At 51.1% G+C, this 20,925-nt stretch overlaps 1 pseudogene; it reads left to right on the top strand.

Moving 5' to 3' along the window:
* LOC144168024 (uncharacterized) overlaps positions 1 to 12,614 on the top strand; it is a 98,583-nt pseudogene extending 85,969 nt beyond the window's left edge.
* Positions 12,615 to 20,925: the final 8,311 nt, after the last annotated feature.

Below are 20,925 nucleotides of genomic sequence, written 5' to 3' on the forward strand. Positions count from 1 at the left end.
CCGTTTCAGTGTCTCCCTACAGAAATAGAAACGGTGCAGAATTTGTATAAAAAGGCGAGCAATCAAGGTTGCTCAGACAATGGTTCGGAGGTGTTTATCTGGGATTACGAGAGTGCACTGGTATTGGTATAGGCATCCAAGTCTACGTTTCCAAGGTGTATAGCGACGCCAGCATTGACACACGACACGTACACAGACTACGCTGAAAAATAGCTGGTTTTAACAAATTTTTTTAAAGTCGTATTTGTACCCGCTAATCAAACACGCGTAGGAACCAAAAAAGCTAAATGTTGTCTTTAGGTTGGAAAGGCAAATACAAATACGCAAGATTCGCTTTGGTGCAGAATCTACCGGAATATAGAAATTGCGAAATTGCGGCAAGCGCTTTAATTTGAAGCCTCTTAGTAAGCCTCCAAGTTTCTGCCTACATGGCAGAAACTTGGAGGCTTACTAAGAGGGTTCAACTTAAATTGAGGACCACTCAGAGAGCAATGTAACAGGCGATGAGAGGTGTAACATTAAGGGACAAGAAGAGAGCGGAGTGGGTCAGGGAAGAAGCGCGTGTTAAGGACATATTAGTAGAAATTAAGAAGAAATGGACGTTGGCAGGGCATATATTGCGAAGGCAAGATAACCGTTGGTCATTAAGGGTAACAGAGTGGATCCCTATAGATGGCAATCGTATCAGGGGAGGCAGAAATTAGATGGGCAGATGAGATCAAGAAGTTTGCGGGGATGGATTGGTCGCAGTTAGCACATGACCGGGGTAATTAGAGAATTATAGAAGAGGTTTTTGCCCGGCTGTGAGCGTAGATAGGATGGCGATAATGATGCTTTAATTTAGAGTGCTTTAATTGTTCCTATTTTCTTAAAATCTACTACTTCCACATTTATTTACTAATTTTTTCTTCCCTTCAAAGAAATTTTCTTCTTTCAAAACGGGGTCTAAACTTCCAAGTGCCCTAGTTTGAATAGGAAGTAATATGAAGTAACTCCCTCAGAGATTGCTATAATATCTGACATGTTTAGCAAACTTAGCAAATTGCATACAAAAATATGGTTAGCGAACAAGCTTCGTTTTTATTTTTTTTAATATTTGAACGACCGTGACCAAGAACAATGGGAAGCCCTTGAGAGGACGTTGCTCAGGTACAGGTGAAATACCCGTTATTTTAAATAGCCACGCGAGGGATGTTTCTGCTTCTAAAATAGAAGAGTTACTACGACTTTTCTTAAGGAGTTTTTTAATAAATAGGCTGCTTCATTTACTGGTGGACTTGTGTGAACACAATGTGGGTGCTGGCGCAGGCATCTTCGTTACAAAATGCACCGTTGCGGTGCGGTCAGCCAGAAGATGTCACACAGGACGGATCGTATCCGTGGAAAATATTTTTAGAGACGATAGCCTTTCTCGGGCTACGTAAACGCAGAAAGTTTGCAATGTCTCTATGTCTGCCTGTCTGTCTGTGACCCAATTCAGCCACCCGGCCGAAGTAACATGAAGGCTGCGCAATAGTCTTATATACTCACAGCCAAATCTAAACGTCTAAGTGCGGTGTCAGTGTTCATACTTGTCAAGATTGTTGAACAAGAACAAGACATTACGCAAATATACGGCAGCAAATCAACACATAAGTGATATTTGCAGCGTTTTTTTTATAAAAAATTCATGGATGCTTCTTTTTTGCGATAGAAAATGAAATACTACATCAACGCTAGAAAACCATCGCCTGCTGTTGCCAGCAGTATCTTCTGGCGGTATTTAAGAAATCAAACAGCAATAGCAACGAAAAGTTCTACTAGGTGGGATCCACGTTCCACTTGGCACGCTCGTGGAGTATGAAACGTGGTTCTATAAACGTTGTAGTGGGGTGCCTCAATGCACGCGAGTCTCCGCCGTAGGGCAGCGCTGGCATCGAGTCACCCGACTTGGAGCAGTGGAACGCGGTAAATTCAAATTGACTTCAGCAAACCTCTAGCGCGTTATGTTGAGGGGAACGAGACGGGAAAGGAACCGAATCAGAGGTGAGCGGGGAAGAGAAGGGAGGCCTTTACTTTGCAGGGGTGCCAATCGACTACCGTGTTTCGGCAACATTAGCAAAGAAAGGAGGAGATTCACGGCCATTTTGTTTCCTCCATAAAGAACCAGGAAGGCATGTTGAAGTGCACTGGTTACAACTGGGCCCGTGTGGCGATCTCCTTTCCTCCGCTCCTCACAGAGAGTATACGTAAACCCTGGACGTTTGGGGGATATATAATGACTCTTAATGTTGACATAGCATCAAAGGAACGCTAAAAATGAAATAATATCAATAACATTCAAAGGGCCCACCCACTTAGTCGGCTTTCTATTTACCATGGTTAATAATCATCGGCTCTTTATTGTTCTTGTGCTACGCCGGGCCAAAAGAATGAAACAACGAATGAGCTGATATTCCTCTTTTTTATTCCTCTTTCTGCGCACCTCCTGTGCGCGTAATCCAAAACTTGCGTCGTGTTTATTGTCTATAGGCCAGTTTCTGCCGGCTCTTTGCGTGTTGTCGCTTGCGCCCGACTACGTGGTAATTCATATACATAAAATACCTACGTATTTTCCAGAGTTACGTATTTGATAAATCTTGTACATACATCTACATCCATACATTTTACATAACACGGCGTTTTTAAAACTGTTGTACCCGGACTCTTGTTGCAATAAATATTCAAGGCTCTCCAAAATAAAAAATCTGTAGGCGCCTTTAGCAACCTGAATGGGCTGACAGCGCGGTAAAACCAAATAAGGTTGCCATAGTTTACGATCAACCGCTTGAACGTATTATTGATTACCTCGAATGGAAACATTTTACGAGGGAAAATTTCCAAATGGTTTTTCAATAGCGTGATAAATGCACAAAAAGAGTCGTCGTCGACTGTAGATTCCGGGAATTCAATCATAAATTTATCTTCTTTGCAACAAGACGCAGGGAACAGTTACGGGCCGGGTGCCTGACGGAACGGGTTCGACTAGATGCATAGCGCCCGGAACAATGGCCAAGCGAATGCTCCGTTCATAGGTCGGCAGGCTCACTTATGAGTGCGCTCACACCCCCCTTCACCACTCACGAGTGAGTGGTGAGTGAGCCTCAGCATCGTGGGTGGTTAGTGAACCTGACGCACCTGGCCCGTAACTCCCTGCGTCTTGCTGCAAAGAGGATAAATTTATAATTGAATTCTCGAAATCTACAGTCGATGATGACTCTTTTTGCGCATTTATCACGGTATTGAAAAACCGCTTAGAAATTTGCGCTCATAAAATGTTTCCATTCGAGGTAATCAAACATACGTTCAAACGATTGCTCGTAAACTATGGCAACCTTATTTGGTTTTGCCGCGCTGCCTTGAAGTGAACCAGCGAACAGTAGGCCGTTTTGTCTTAGGCACGCATTGAAAAACAACTAACGAAGCAGTACAGGGAGATATGGGCTGGGCGTCGTTTGAAGTTCGAGAAGCACAGAGTAAAATATGTTTTGAGATTATGTTGAGAGCAATGTATCGACGAAGGTGGGCAGCTAAGGTTTTTAGGTACGTATACTTGAAAAGCGTCGACACGTAGTGGTTAAGGAAGACTAGACGGCTAACGATGAAATACGGAAAGAACAGTGGAGAATCCAAAACAGCCAAGGTAGCCAAAAAGAGTCAAGGGAGATTAAAAGCTAAAACGTCATTAGAGATGTACGGGGGTGAGAAATTGATCATCAGAAAGGAAAATTTCTTCGATAATTTCCAGGGCATTGCTTTGCTTTTTGAGGCTAGACCAGGTTGATTGCGAACTAAGAGCTTTGTGGGGAAGATACTTCAACAAGGTGGAAATTTGGGCTGGTTGGTACATTTTTTGATGAGCGAAAAAAACAGCGCGAAGAACGGGACAAGGAAGGACAAACGGACGAAGCGCTGATCGGACGAAGCAGCGCTTCGTCCGTTTGTCCTTCCTTGTCCCGTTCTTCGCGCTGTTTTTTTCGCTCATCAATCTTTGTGGGGAAGTATTCACAAAATGATGGGGTATGCGTGGTTTGCGTGGTTTGCGTTAAAGAAACAGAAACTATGCGGCACATAGTGTTAGAATGCGAGGGTATCCATCCAAATCTAAATGTGGGAAATATTCGGCTTCCAGAAGCCCTAGGATTTAATTGTAGCACAGAGGAAGTTAACTTCAAGGCTGTCGAGACGACGAAAAGAATATTAGAATGCTGGTGGACGAAATGCCAAGAGGGGAATATTGCCTACTACAGTTACCACCTGTAACAGAAAAAAAGGGTATTTTGTGCGTAATAAGCTTTTTGTGCCTCCCCTAAGCAGCGCTACAGCGTATAAAACAGAGGTATATTAGTCCTTTTTGGTAAGTTGACATGTCATCGCTCTGGTACAAAGGTGAAACCAATAGTAATCATCATCATCGTCATCGTCGTTTCGGCCTGGTCAGTGCGAGTGTGAGTGAGTGCGAGCGCCACTCACGGTGACACCCACTCACCACTCGCGAGTGCGAGTTCCACTCGCGGCGAGCCCCGCTCAGCACTCCCGAGTGCGAACGCCAGTCGCGGTGAGCCCCACTCACTACTCGCGAGTGCGAGTTTCACTCCCGGGGAGCCCCACTCACCACTCGCGAGTGCGAGTTCCACTCGCAGTGAGCCCCACTCATCACTCGCGAATGCTAGTTCCACTCACCGCGAGCCCGACTGACCACTCGCGAGTGCGAGTGCCACTCGCGGTGAGCCCTGCTCACCACTCATGAGTGGCGAGTGCACTCGCGCTTCTTGCGCGATGTGCGGGAGTTACCGCGGTGAGCATCATTCGCTGTTGGCATTCCTCGCAGGAGCCGCTTGATGTGGTAATTGCACCTGGCGATATACGCTCGTACGCACAGCCACTAGTTAATGTAGCGATTGCCTTTAGCTTCGGGCATATGCCGCTGCTCCCCTCGTTGAGGGGAAAACCGCGGGATCAAATCTGCGGTGACGTGTTGATTTAGGAATACGATTTGAATGGAAGTCTTGCGCCTTAATGCACTGATACTTTTCACTGTTATGACTCATTGAGGGGCTGTTGCGCGCACTTTCGCCGAATGATGTTTCTGGATAGCAGCGTTTTGTATTGGAATTGGTGTCGGTAACGTCGTCGCAACAAAGCGAATGCACTTTACTACTACTGAGCGCTGCGATGTAAGCATTAGGAAGCACAGTGCCATAGTTCTTGGGGTACAGTGTTTGTCAAAATTTTGTGGGCCACGGCGACCGTGGCCGGAGCAGGCGCGCGGCCGAGCAGGGGCGCTGCGCTTGCTGCTGTCGGCTGGTTACGCGGCTAAAGAGAGTGAGGGGAACTTTCGCGCTTCCTTTCGTAGTGTGGCTGGCGCGATAAGTGCAGCGGGGCCGGTTTCTCAGAGAAGGCGCACTTCGCTTCAGCCCAGGCACTTTGCGCAGCACTTGTCGCGCCGGACACACTACAAAAGCAAGAACAAAAGTTCCCCTCGCTCTCTTTAGCCGCGCAACCAGCCGACAGCGGCAAGAGCAGCGCCCCTGCTCGGCCGCGCGCCTGCTCCGGCCACGGTCGCCGTGGCCCACAAAATTTTGACAAAGACTGTACATATTTGTGCGGCTTGTTCCAGCTGTCACTATATAGGCCGTTCTGAAGCGCAAATTGTGAGTGCCCGTACTCGTTTGAAAAGGTGCCGCACATTTTCACGGATTCGCGTATCAGGATGACGAAACGGTTCGGATGGGCGGGTTTTTGTGTTGTGTAAGAAGTTTCCCATTTTCGAGGCCTTGGCGTATTAAACGTACTCTGTTATGATACTTCGCTTTCATGCGGAGCTGGCGTCACACATCCTTGTACGGCAGCTTGAGGCATGTGATTTGACGCTGTCCCCGTTTGACACACCGGCAAACCTCACCGCTGCTGTTTTATTGCAAAAATCGCCAAAATTTTCGCGTGTCGTTATGTTGCGTGAACGTTGCATTTTTTTTATATGGGCCGATGTGCGTACCTATCGCAACGTGCAGCAAACGAAGTAGCTGGCCTTCACAAAGACCAGATATAGTATTTGCCAACATGACTCGCTGACGCACCCCTTCGTTTAGTTCCCTGTCTCGCATTGAAGTTTGAATGAATGAATAAAACCACGTACATTCCACATTACAATGTTTGCGCATCCGTTGGTGCAGATTTACAAGAATCGTACGTTATGTCTGACTCCTCATTCGTCTTACCGAATCATAAAGTTCGAATCGTTACTTTTGCGTGCAGTTTGTCAAATTTATATCTCATATCTTTAGATCGCGAAAGGTAAAATGTGCGCTGTTCGCGCTGCTATAGTTATCGACGGTCATTAACGATTACGCTTGGGAATTTGCCTGCCCAACTTGAAATTGGGACCTGGGCTGCCGCAGTTTGCTTTTTTTCATTCTGTCCGTTCACGGTCGCCAACCAGCTTACGAAGGCGAGATTCCTTCTGTTGCTTTATTTTCGTATTCCGCCTTGTGGTTAGCCCGAACACTGCAGTCTCCGTTATGCTTGCTGCGCTAATTAGCTGAAAAGGACTTCCTAGTGTAGTGTTCCTCATGTTTCGGCCCCATATTAGATCGTCGTGCGCATGCCAATGGCGAACAGACTAGCGGAGAGGTACTGCGATCACTGTGTGGTGTGGCTAATAGTACGCTTTCTCGGAAATAAGATAGCGTAATTTGTGAGTGAGTGGAGTGAATGAGTGCGTGTGAGCGTGTTCACGTGTGGGCGTTCGCGTGCGTGTTTCTGCGTGCGTGAGCGCGTGCGAGTACGTATGTGTGCGTGCGCGCGCGTGTTCGTGTGCGTTCGGGTGTGCGTGTGTGCATGCATGTGCGTTTGTGTGCGTGCGTGCGTGTGTGAGATCGTGCGCGTTGCGTGCGTGTTCGTGTTTGTGTGCGTGCGTGTTTGTGTGCGTGCGTGCGTGCGTGCGTGCGTGCGTGCGTACGTGCGTGGGCTTGTGTGCGTGTGTGTTTCCGATGACCGCCCTTCTCCCCGTTATTTCGTATCAACTTTCGACGTGAACACCCCTCGGTGCCCCGTGCGGGAGCATGACGGTGCAGTTTAGGATGAAGCTGCGGCTTTGCTCTGCGGCCGGCTGGCGCCGCTTACAGAGGGGGACGAGGAAGGAGGAGGAGGGACGCGGGTGTGAGCCATCTTGCTCCATGAGGACGCCGGCACTAAAGTCAGGCGGCGCCGTGCTGGCGCGACGGCATGGTGCCGCCTCAGTCCTTGCCTTGTCTGTGCCAAGCGTTCACGGCCACGCCCTCCGGTAGCCTTCCTCCATCTTGCTTGCCGTTTTCTATCCTTTCGTGGGGGTGTTTTGCTGGACACCACTCCGTGCATTTCATGCTAAAAAATTATCGGCTCACGTCGGCGTTCAAAGCGGGCGAGTTGCCCTGGTAACGCCATTATTAGCCGATTGCGCAGCTTGTGAAAGAGGAATCAGTGATGGCGAGGGGAATAACAGTTGTGAAAGCGGTGTCAGCTGTGGTGAGGAGTAGAAGACTAGTTGGGTTCGCATTATTGTGGGCGGCGTTGTAGTTTACACTGTACACAAAATTAGAGAAACTCACGAACTAGGGGGACAGCACAACCGCAGCTATCAGCTTATTTATTACAAGTACAATATTTGCATGGGCATCAGGAGGGACAGCAAGATGCCTAGATAATAAGCCTCAAGAACACCGCTACACATGCCAGCAAACAGCCCCCTGAGACAATCTGTCGATGCACTGAATTATTGAGAGTGCAGCCGAGTGTTGGAAAATACTTCAGTTTTGGCAAAATAACAAATCAGCCACACGCGAAATTTCGGAAGTTTCTCACACATCAAGCGAGCAGAGAACATGCGTAAGCACATGCTCAGTTATGCTGACCGCACCTGAAATAGAATTAATAAAAAGCAGTTTAGAGAGAGTCGGCAAAAGGAAGGAAAAAGCGCCAATTACGCCGGTTAGGTTCACTTCCGCGACGGCCGCTTTAAAGGGGCACTGACACAAAATTTTGAAGGCGAGATAACGTCGCAGATAGATTGGTGGGAACACATATACATCATCTGCAAAATATCAGCGGCTAATACAGCCTAGAACATATTTAAAATCAATTTTGAAGTGTGCGAAACGCAACCGAGCAGCCAGCAAAGGACCACGCGCAATTGTAAATAAACAACATCCAAACACGTCACGAGTTTGTGTTTGCCGCTTCCGCACTACCGGCGAGCCGGGCGAGCCCGCGTAAAAACGCGGGCTCGCCCGGCTCGCCGCTCCAATCGGAGGGCCGGAGGGCGGAGCTTCTGCTCTCGAGAACGAACGACCCGATCGTTGGCGGCGGAGGCGCCGTGATTTCGTAAGCTCATCGGGCAGCTGGCCGCGACAAAAGTTCTACAGCGATTCCAGGCACTGTTTCTATTACTTGTTATTACCATTGGATGCGAAAACGCGCCGGAGGCACGAAAAGCTCACTGAGCTAGCCGCACGGTCGCTGTGCAGGCGGCGGCCACGGCCGCGAAGTGGCCCAGGCCGGCGCAGGTAGCTCGAGTGATAGGTTGTTACCGCTGCACGAAATTGTCCCCAAGTCCCGACCATAGTGGCTTACATGAGAAAGGAGTTAATGATGCGATGGCGGGTTGCATTAAAAATTGTCATCTGCACCGCTTACGAGAGCGGCACTCGAATATCCGCCGCAGTGCTGAGCCGAACACATCTGTAGGCGGACCTGTAGGCAGACCGGCCGGCTGCTCCCAGCGCGCGTCTTGCCACCCACCGTCTCGAGCGTCGCGCGTCGTCTTTAGCCGCGGTAGCATTTGCACTCGCAGCGCCTGCGTCACATCCACGGTCGCTTTTTATTAAGCGCCTCACGAGAGCAGTACGTGGGGGCATTCGCAGAAACTGCCGTCGATGCGGATTCGACAGTGCTACGGCGGCTCTGCTCTGTGATATCCCTCCGACGGTCACGTGGTCAGCTTTGTTCACACAAAATCCACAAAATCCATCGTTTCGCGGCACTCGCTGAAACCGAAACTGCGACTGGCCGCATTTAAAATCCATCTAATTAAACAACCGTCGCACGCTGAAGCAAATGAGGTTTCTACAGGTTATAAGTAGGTCACTAGCTACTTATCGCAACGAAAAAAACAAGATGCTAAATTTTTGTGTCAGTGCCCCTTTAATGTGGAGGGGAAAAGCAAAAACGCCTGTTTTTTCGAGATTTAGGCGACGTTAAAGATCCCCAAGTCGTCAAAATTAATCCGAAGCCCTCCACTACGGCGCGCCTCATAACCTAGGTAGTTGTGGCGTGTTAAATCACATAAATCAAAAGCAGCATGCAGAGAGTACTCTGCTACTCATAAAATTAAACAAAGGAAAAGTGCCTCGTACCAGCTTACGATGCTTTGCCGCCTACCCCCTGTGAGTTATAGTGAAAAGTTTTCCCACACTTGCCCCCCCCCCCCTTCTTCTATTTGTATCTTGTAACACTTCCGACGTGTTGGGTCTCCGAGGAAATATTGCACTTGTAATAAATCAATTTAGAGCTGCGCTCGCACTGCCTACATCGTGTGTGTTATCTTTTGCACAATGTAACCTAAAGAGCACTCTACAAAAATGGAGGGGTAATTCGTTTTTATTCATAGGGGGCGCAATAATCGGTTTAGCAAATTAACAGACTCCGCTACCTGTAGTCTATTGTTGTATCTGAAAGACTTTCGCCATAGAAAATATTTTTTGAGCTGTCGCGCTTAGCAGCCGCATTCTCACTTTGATAGGTTACCTGTTACTCTTTTTTCAGCGTGTGCTTTTAACGGTGAGGCTGTTTTTGCTGGCCGTAAATTGTGCGGTGTGCGGCATCATCAGTAAACTGCGTCATAGTTATTCCCGCCATTTACCGCGCACGTGAGCACGCGCCCCACGGGGAGCGCCCGGCGTCGTCCAGGCTTGCGCATGGCTCTCGCAAAAAATACCAAAAAAAAACAGTTCACGCGGCTCCGCGCATTAAGGGATAGCACGAGACAGCTCACGGTACAAACGCCCAGTTCGCGCAGTCGGTTGCCACCTTGGGCAAAACGATCCGGGCCCGCCAGTCATGCGTGAAGATAACAACGATATAGATGGATATGACAATGACTACTACTACCACAGTGAACAGCGACGATAAAACATGTAATTAACAATTTCAAAACTAATGCAATACGTGGCGGTGCTCACATAGAAAGAAAGTGCTAACACAGAAAGAAATCGCCCAGCTTCGTTGTGGTTCAAGCCTTGCGCGACTTTGTGCAAGCTTCGCCATTTTTTATGTGAAGCTTTGTGTTCCTCACTCTTGGCGCCGGCGTCTGTGGAAAAAAAATTCCCCCGCACCTCCCCGAAGGGAATCGTGCAGAAATGCGAATGCATTGGGTGCACCGATGAGTGAGTGGTGAGTAATGGCGTAATTAATGACGAGAGTGTGAACGTAATCATTTATTCGTCAGCACCTTTTTGTGTTATCGTTGTACCTGACGGCCACAATCACTGCCTTGTGATCGCTAAAGTGTACGGTCAAAGGGTCTTTGAGAAGCATACGCGCGTCACAGTTTCGCGTAAAGACCAGATCAATGCAACTCCCGTGAATGGTAGTGGGGCACGTGTCGAAGCCGGCAGAGAGACAATGCATAGAGTGCCTGGTCTGCATGTACTCGACCAGCCACTCGCCACTCTTCTTGCGCACGTCAACGTTGAAGTCGCCAACCAAGACTATGGGTTCAGAGGGTTTGGAGCGCACGCGCACACTTTCCATAGCCGCGTCCAGCTGCGCGGCAACGGCGTCTCGAGCGAGGTTGGGCGCGAGGTACACGGTCACCACAAAGACTCCGTCTCCGGTGTAGGCAAGGGTGTACAAGTCCTTGTACGGAGACGTGTCCCGAACGGGAGACGTGGCAACGGCGTGCGATATCAAGTTCCCATACACGTTAGACACGAGACTAACACCGCAGTACTCGCCATCCTTGCCGCTTCGAGCAAACTAGTACAGCTCGCTTCAAGCGCATGCGTTCGGCATTGAGCGCGGAGAGATAACACCTGCGGGCGCACGCCGACGGAGTATGACAACCCCCGACTAAGAAATGCATTCGCATTTACGACGACGACGACGACGAAGGCAGAACTACGAGGCGCGCGCTCACGTGCGCTCGCGCTGGAGGAATGCAGGCGCACGCCGCTCGATGGACGCAAGACAATCCCCGACTAATAAATGCATTCGCATTTAAAAGAAGTGGAGGATCACGCGGGCGCAGTTGGGCAGTGCTTCGCAACGTGAACGCCACGCTGGTTCTTTTAGGGGTGAAGCTCCTAAAGCCATGGGTCTGTCCATCCCTTGTGTCTCGTGGTACGTGGCCGCCGCATGCTTTCGGAGATGTCGCAAAGTGGGCCGCGTTGCACGCGCAAGAACCGGCTGCAACCGGCAGCGCAAACTCGGCACCGGGAGCGCGAGCTTGTCTGTGTTCGCCAACGGAGGCGCGAGCGCACGTGCACTGCGAGGGGGAGATCACGCAAGAGATCACGCCACGAACGCAGGCAGTCGTTCTCGGAGATCGAACGAGACGCAAGGACCTTTGCTCGTTTCCTCTCGTCTTGTTCGGGCACAAGTTCGCACTAAATAAAAGTTCTTTCTTTACCGTTCTGTCCCATCCTACGTGACAAATTGTGGTGGAGGTGCGGGGTAGTCATCGATGGCGCGGGGTCTTTCACCAGGTGTGGGCCTGGGAGCATTGACTCCGAAGCCCCGTAACCCGAGTTCCCTGTAAGGACACCGACGGTACATGTGTCCTGCCTCGCCACAGTGGTAACAGAGGGGGAGTTGATCGGGCAACGAGTCACCGGATGGAGGAGGTGGTTGTTGACAAAGCTGCGGAGCGAAGGGCGCGCAGGGCGGCGGCAGCGCGCGCTCGCCGATAGGATCCCGCCGTGCGCGAAAGAGAGGCCGAAGCATCTCGTCTAGAAAGACGCGCTTAAACCGCGCTTCGGCAGCTTCGGGCTGAGCTCGCTTGATGCGTTTTGCAGCCGCCTCGCGAGCTCTCACTGCATCGGGGTTTGCCTGCCGATACGAGCGCTTGCTTGCAGCCTCACGAACCCTACAACAACAACAGCAAACCAACAAGAACAAAATAAAAGAACAAAATAAAAGTTTTATTTGTACAATGTACGCACACAGTCTTACGTCTTTCTTAATGATGTAATGGGCGAACTTTTACGGGTGAGTTACGGTTACCGATGATCTCCCCCTCTCGAGCTTCGCCCCACTTATCATCATTCATTCCATGGATATGGCGTGATTTTTTTTGTCTTGTTTTGGGCACAAGTTCGCCTCTAATAAACGTCTTTTGGTTAATTGTATTTGTTTGTCCGTGACAATTGTGGTGAGGTGCTGGGTAGAGCCTCTGCATGCCCCGAGACGACCGTCCTGCCCGACACCCGATTGCAGCCAACGAGTTGACGCCGTCCATCAGCGGAGCAGTCGCCGGCTTCAAGGTGCCACACCTGAGTTCGGGCTTCTACCCGCCGCAACAAGGAGAGCGACGGCACATACGCTCAGCTCGGCCACCATGACCACCGGTAGCAGCGCGCAAGGTCAGTTCGTCCTTCATCAGCCACGAAGGTTCCGCGAGCTTGTTTGGAACAGTGATGACGAGCCTCGCATGGGCTCCGCATGTTTCCATTTAGAGACGCGGAATTTCCAACGTATGGACGTTTTCAACCAATCCATCGTGTCCGTGAAGTTACCGTGCGTGCGAAGATACCGACTGTTTGACCGTAAGTGAATATTGCACTAATTCACGGTCAACTTTCCTCATCGGCGAGCTAGGCCTACATCCACTGGGGTAGGCTTAGCGACGAGTGCGCACAATGTCGAGCTCCGCCGCCTGCTTGGCGCTTTCGCCGAGCCACCTAAACGAAAACTCAAGCGATGCCGAGGACGTCATAGCTTACCAGACATCCGATGAAGGGGATTACACCGCAGAGAACCCGTCTACGGGCGATGCAAGCTCGAAATGGATCGACGTCGTGATTCGGGCCCAACGACGCCGCATGAAGAAAACCTCTCAGCAGCCAGACCTAACCCCGACCAAGCCGGCAATGAAGCCTACCGCTCAACCCACCGGGAAGCCGAAACCACCTCCCCTGCCTTTCAACGACTACAAGCTCGTCATAAGACCCCAGGGCGGCCTGAATCTCGCCAAAGTTAGTCCAACGGAGCTCTCAGAAGTCCTACTCCGGGCAACAAAGCTCACGTGGCGCAAGGCAGAGTTCCGTCTTCGCATCGACGGTGTTCAAAATACGGCAACGGTGAGCACATCCCACCGCGAGGCAGCGGAAGCGCTCCACCACCTGAAACAAGTTATGTTTGGAGGGACCGTCCACCCAGTCCAACTTTACGGTCTCGCCCCGGACGATTCAGTCAAGGGGGTCATCCACGACATCCCCCTGCACTACTCAAGCCAAGAAATTCTCGAGAACATCTTCCTCCCTGGATTTGAGTTCATCGCCTGTAGAAGGCTCGGAAATTCAACTACAGTAATCGTAACAATCCTGGGGAAAAAGGTGCCGTTCTACGTGTACCACCTTGGAGCTGAACACCGCTGCTACTTGTATAGGAAGACGGTTCCTGCCTGCACCATCTGCCACGAACTGGGCCATCGATCAACGGCCTATCCATGCCCCAACGTGCGGGCGTGCCCCACCTGTGGAACCAGGGACCCGGTTGATGGTCACGTGTGCAAGCCCTGCTGCTCCCTGTGCAAGGGGGAGCACCTCACGGCATCTAAGGGCTACCCGCAGCGGTTCTGCGAACCGTACGTCAAGCGACAGAAGGAGCTGGCGCGACAACGTGCAGCATCCCAGGCTCCGGCGGACCAACAGCAGCCTGCACCACCACGTGGCCGCCGTCGACAGAGACCCGGGAACACCCCGGTCCGCCGGGGCTCCTCCACTTCATCGCGAAGGAACTCTCGATCGCGGTCCCGGTCCCAGTCAAGATCCCGTAGCCGTTCTTCAAGGGGCGGCAGCACCATTAGGCAGGTGAGCTGGGCTAACATCGCTTCTCCCACTGCTTGCACCTTTCCTACCGCCAATTTAAATCAACGCATACCTATTAGGCAGCCGTCATGCCAAAACTGTGAGCGCTTAGAGAGAAAAGTTGACGAGATGTGTGCCGAGTTAGCCGAGCTTCGCAGGAAATGTGAGCAACCCAATCCCGAGAAACGTAAACGGCCGGGGAAGCGTTTGGCAGAAAGTAGCTCTGCCATGGACACTTCGCCCCAAGCCCCAACGATCACTCCTCCCCTTGCTCAGGAGGCCAGTGCTTGCTCAAGCACGGCGACAACGCCAGAAATCCAAGGACAGGCACAGCCAGTTCCTCCTGAGTCAAATGCAAATCCCAGCCCAAGCCCGATAGAGGAAGGAGCCCAGCCCAACTCCATCGAATGTGTTACAACTCTGCTAAACAAAATTAGTGCACAACTCACCGAACAATGTCGGCAGATCGCTCACTTGAAAGAACTCGTCACACAACAAGGAGCGCAGATTGACGGACAATCAGCCCGTATAGACCAGCAATCGGCAAAAATAGAACAACTCCAGGCCCGCGTAGACAATATAGAAAGCAGCTCACTCCGCAAGAGGCAATCGCCGTATTCCCGATCATCGATAGTTGAAAACCAAGACCCTACTTCTGTTAACGATGGGCGCAAAAAATAATCGGCAGTGTGATACTACAGTCCTGCAATGGAACTGTAGAGGGTTCAAAAACAAGGCCGGGACGCTCCAGCAATACCTGTCAACTTGGAACCCACCCCCGGACGTGCTCGTTATTCAAGAAACTAATGTCCCCGCAAAATTACCGGGGTATGTATCACATATAGATCCCACAGGCAAATCTACAGCAACTTTAATTCGAAAATCCATCGCGTCCACGCAGCACCTTCTCCCTCAAAAAGAGTGTCACCACACGCTCACCGAGCTTATCCCTCGTTCCTCCCAAAACAAGAAGAGCCTGTTCATACTTAACATGTACTGCAGGCCAACGAAAAAGCAGTCGGGAATTGAAGACACAATCAAAGCCGCGCTTCAAATTGCTGGCGGTTCCCCAGTCCTCATACTAGGAGGCTTTTACGCTCCTCATCAGCTGTGGGGCTATTGCTACAGCAATAAAAGAGGTTTGGAGCTTGTAACAGCCATAGAAGATCAAGACCTTACAATTATCAACGACCTCAATACTCCCACAAGGACTGGGAACAGTGTGACAAAGGACACATGCCCTGACCTGTCAATCACTCACAACGTCCATGAAGCCACCTGGATCAACACAACAGAATCTTTAGGGTCGGATCATGATGTTATCAAAATACAAGTTAAAGGTTTGGACTACAATGCCCGTATTGGTTCGGCGCATATCACTGAGAGGGACGAGGTTTGGGCCTGTTGGTGACACATAGTGAGATAAAACGCGCTAACAAGACGCTTGTGTATTCTCTCTTCGTCCTCGTCTTGTTAGCGCGTTGTATCTCATTATGCATATCACTGATTGGGACACTTTCCGCAAAATCCGGAGGGAGCGCGAGATTCCATCGCCGGACCTCTCTTATGACCAGTGGGCCGATGAACTCATTCAAGACATGAAGACCTCCACAAAGACTATAACCACGTCTTACCAAATCCCGTACGTCGACTCCAAGCTGTTGCATATTTGGGAAGCACGACACAGCCTTACGCGTAGGTGGAAAAAGCAGCGACATAACAGAAAACTTAAGCTGCGTATAGCACAACTTAACAAGAAAGCGGCGGAATACGCAAATTCGCTAGGCAAGGAAAACTGGTTGACAATGTGTGATGGTCTTCGAGGAACACTGTCCACCCGGAAGACATGGCGGTTGCTTCGATACCTAATTGAGCCGCTAAAAAGCAAGGGCGAAAGCAGCCGCACTTTAACTAAAACTCTCAATTCTTACAAAAGCACGACGGAAGACCTCATTAGAGATCTTACAACCAAGTACCTCAAGGCCGGGAATGGATCTCCATCTTTACCGTACACTGGGACCCCCAATCCCTTGCTCGACCGGGACATCCAACTACACGAGGTTCGAGCAGCCATCGCCGAAAGCAAGCGAGCCAGCACACCTGGACAAGATAAAATCACCTATAAGCTCCTGGCAAACCTCGACGACAAAGCCATGCAAAGCCTCACAGACCATTTTAACTCCTTTGGCGCTCTGGCAAACTCCCTATCGCCTGGAAAACAGCGGAAGTCCGGATGATCCCTAAACCGGGAAAATCTCCTCACATCGACAACCTGAGGCCGATATCTCTCACTTCGTGTGTGGGCAAAATTTTAGAGCGCATCATACTCGTGAGGCTTCAAGAACACTTGGACCACACAGGTCAGATGCCAAACACTATGTACGGATTCCGCAAGCACCTTGGAAGACAAGACGTGCTGATCCAGCTTAAGGAAGACATCCTAGTTCCAGCCTCCCGCCACTCCCCAAGAGCCATCCTCGCCCTGGACCTCAAGGGGGCATTCGACAACGTGGCACATACTGCAGTCCTACAGCGCCTGCCCGGAACGGGATGTGGACAACGAACTTACGACTACATCGCGGACTTCCTCTCGAACCGCGTGGCAGTGCTCAGAGTTGGAGACGTCTCCTCAGCCCCTATCCATCTCGGAGACAGGGGGACCCCTCAGGGGTCAGTGTTATCCCCCCTGCTTTTCAACCTAGCACTACTCGATCTTCCGAGGCGACTCAACGAGGTTCCCGATATAAAACACGCCTTGTACGCAGACGACATAACAATTTGGACTGGCTCTGATTCACTGGGAGGCCTTCAACACAGCCTTCAACAGGCAGCCGACATTGTTAGCCAATATGCCCAGGAATGTGGCCTTTCCTGCGCCCCGCAAAAATCAGAGCTACTACTAGTAAAGAAAAAAGTCACCGCCAAGGACTCCAATGACATTCAGATCAAACTGGACGGCCACACTATAAACCCTTGCAAACACCTCAAAATTCTCGGGCTAATAATCCAAGCGGATGCCAAGAACACTATCCTGGTGAACCACCTTAAGCACTCAGCAGAACAAGTAACGCACATGATTCGCCGAATCTCGAACAGACAGCGCGGCATGAAGGAGCAGGACACAATACGACTCGTGCAAGCCTTTGTCATCTCCCGGATAACGTACACAACCCCTTACACAGTCCTATACAAGGCAGAACTCGAAAAAGTAAACATAATCATCCGAAAAGCCTACAAGCAAGCTTTGGGATTACCCATGAGTACCTCCACGGCCCGCCTGCTCAGTCTCGGCCTTCACAACACTGCCGAAGAACTTATCGAGGCCCACCTCGCAAGCCACAAACTGCGATTAGGCTTCTCCACTGCGGGGCGACTACTGTTGGCTACATATATATGGCAGGCTCAGGAGAAGCAGCAACCGCAGATGCTTCCACCAGAAATCAGAAAGAATGTCTACGTCGCCAACCTCCCAAAGAATATGCACCCAGACCATCATGAGGGGAGGAGAAAAGCCAGAGCAGCGGCCCTCGACAAGCGGTATTCAAAAGACTCCTCAGCAGTGTACACAGATGCCGCCCCATACCAGCGCTACCGAGGAGCAGCGGTTGCAGTGGTCACCTCAAGGGATCAACCACTCACCAGTCTCACAATCAAGACCGGTTCTATCCAGGAAGCGGAAGAAGTGGCGATTGCCTTGGCCATAACAGAAACAACGGCGATTACGATAATCACCGATTGTCAAGCGGCATGCAGAAGCTACGCGGCGGGAGCAGTTTCTTCAACAGCACTGCGCCTCCTGAGCAAAACCCCTCCCTCTCGCACGGTCAGAATCGTCTGGACCCCTGCCCACTCCAATCTCCCGGGCAACGACACAGCCCATGCATTGGCCCGCGCTCTCACCAACCGGGCCCCAGAGGAGGAGCAGAGTCCAACGCCGATTGAGACGTTCCAGGAAATAACCGAATATTATAGATTAGGTAGAAGGACCTTTCCCCCCGCCCAACGCAGTTTATCTAAAATGCAGGAAAACACATTAAGACGAATTCAAACGAACACGTTCCCAAATCCAGTACGATTAAATCATCTATTCCCCACGCAATACTCCCAGGAGTGTGCTTTTTGCGGCAATTCAGGCACCCTCTACCACATCGTCTGGGAGTGCGACCGAAACCCCGACCTTTCCCTCATTCCCAACCCTTCCCGTGAGCAGTGGGAGAGCATGTTGTCCAGCTCGAGCCTCGACGACCAGATGATCTTGGTTGACCGAGCGGACAGAGCCAGGACAGCCCATGGACTTCCGGACTAGGAAGCCACCCCACAATTTATATTTGCTCATTAAAGTTTCTTCTCTCTCTCTCTCTCTCAGCCACGAACGGCACAAGCTTTCCACGGCGATCTTTTCGAAGACGCCGAAGACTGGTTGAGCCACTTCGAACGCGTAGCACGCTTCAACCAGTGGGACGACGCCGCGAAGCTCACAAACGTCTATTTTAGCTTGGAAAACGGCGCTCGAACATGGATCGAGAACAGGGACGGTAAGCTGAGCACGTGGCAGGAATTCTGCCATGACTTCCTGCGAGCGTATGCCAGCATGGATCGTCGGGGAAAGGCCGAGCACGCGCTGCGAACTCGCGTGCAGCTACCGAACGAAAGCGTCAGCATGTACGTGGAGGAAATGACGCGCCTCTTCAGGCGAGCGGACCCCAACATGGCAGAGGAAACCAAACTGCGCCACCTTATGCGTGGCGTGAAAGAGCAATTATTTGTCTGCCTCGTACGAAACCCTCCCAAGACCGTCGCCGAGTTCATCTCCGAGGCATCCGTGATGGAAAATACCCTGCGACAGCGTTCCAACTTCTTCGAGCGTCAAGTTTTAACTGCAGCGCCGGTGAATGATCCTAACGCTGCCTTTGGGGACAGCATGGGTGGTCTTCGAGACCTGATCCGCTCCGTGGTCCGCGAGGAACTACATAAAATTCTACATAAAATTCTACGAGGAACTACATAAAAAAACACGGCACCACAGCCTACCGCAGGGACCATGGCGAGCATTGTACGAGAGGAGGTGCAGCAAGCCGTCAGGGCTTCGCCAGCCTATGACGATGCGGCACCGGCGCCGCTCGAACCTGTGCAACTGACGTACGCTTAGACCGTGAGGCGTCCACTCCCCGGCCTCATCCTGTCCCGGGAGCTACAGAGCCGGTTCGAGCGTCCCCCTGCTTCCCTGAACGACGACGCAAAACAGAAGTGTGGCGCACCCCAGACCTAAGCCCGTTGTGTTACCACTGCGGCGAGGCCGGCCATGTGTATCGTCAGTGCCCGTACAGAGAGCTCGGTTTACGGGCTTTTGCAATCGACGCCCCTCCACCTACACCCGGCCAACGACCCCACGATATCGAGGACTACCTGACAAACCAGCGCGGGCAACTACAGACGTCCCGCCGACCTTCCGATCGCCGTCTCCACGTCGAAATGGAACGAACCATGCTGGTACCAACAGTGCGCGATCACCAAGTCCCCGTCGGGAAAACTAGACGCAGAGGCCTTTGGAGGCGGGGTCGCTGACGGCGGAGACGATCAAGAGCTTCCATCGTTATCAGTGTCGACGCATAGTTCGAAGACGACGACAGGTGCCGACGGTAAAAACACGTCCTCAGATATTTATGTTGATATCGACGGTCGGTGCGTGAACGCGTTAGTAGACACTGGCGCCGACTACTCCATTCTAAGTGGTAGGTTGGCGACGATTTTGAGCAAGGTGACGATGCCATGGACAGGAGCGCAAATTCGCACAGCAGGAGGGCATATCGTTACACCAATCGGCATGTGCATGGCCCGAATTAAGATACATAGATCAACTTTCGTCGCAAGTTTCCTTGTTCTGCGGGAATGCTCTGGAGACCTTATTCTGGGTATGGACTTTCTCCGGGAATACGGTGCTGTCATTGACTTCCGAAAGCGGCGGGTCTCTTTTACTACGGAACTAGCGACAGGGGACAACGACGGTGACCGCCGGCTAGTCCTTCGCATAACGGATGATGTCGTTGCCATACCACCGCGGTCAAGCGTCTTTGTTGAGGTTTCGTGTGATGGAATGCCTGAAGGGGAAGCAGTCGCTGAGGGCAATCTGTCGTTTGTCTTCACGCAGGGAGTATGCATCGCAAGAGGCGTCGTGCAAGTGCAGCAAGGAAGAACGCGTGTGCTTGTGACGAATTTTAGCAACGAGCACCCGCATCTATTTCGGGATACTGCAGTAGCCCACATTGAGAAAATTACACGGGTTGCCGACTGTTTCACGCTTGGAGAAATCGCGACGGTGACCAATGCAGAAAACCAAGACGCGCATTCAACCGAAAATATCGACATCAATCCTGACCTTTCGGAAGATCAGAAGAAACTGCTAAGAAAACTGTTATTGGAGTTTCAAGACTGCTTCTCTCGCTCATCGAAAGTTCGCCGAACCAAAATGACAAAACACCGCATAATTACGCATGAAAATACGCAACTCACACGGCAGCAGCCGTATCGCGTATCTAACAAAGAGCGAGAAGCTATTCAAGAGCAAGTGGAAACAATGCTTGATGATGACGTTATTCAGTTATCGAACAGCCCATGGTCATCGCCAGTTGTCCTGGTAAAAAAAAAAGACGGGACTCTACGCTTTTGCGTCGATTACCGCAAGCTGAACCGTGTGACCAAAAAAGACGTTTATCCCCTACCACGCATCGATGACTCTTTGGACAGACCCCGGGGGGCCAAGTACTTTTCGCCAATCGACTTGAGAAGTGGCTACTGGCAGACCGAAGTCGACGAAAGGGACCGGGAGAAAACCGCTTTCATCACG

This window comes from Haemaphysalis longicornis, unplaced genomic scaffold (assembly GCF_048455015.1).
Source record: "Haemaphysalis longicornis isolate Haplotype H1 unplaced genomic scaffold, Haemaphysalis longicornis Haplotype H1 scaffold_2, whole genome shotgun sequence".
In the NCBI taxonomy this organism is placed as follows: Eukaryota; Metazoa; Arthropoda; class Arachnida; order Ixodida; family Ixodidae; genus Haemaphysalis; species Haemaphysalis longicornis.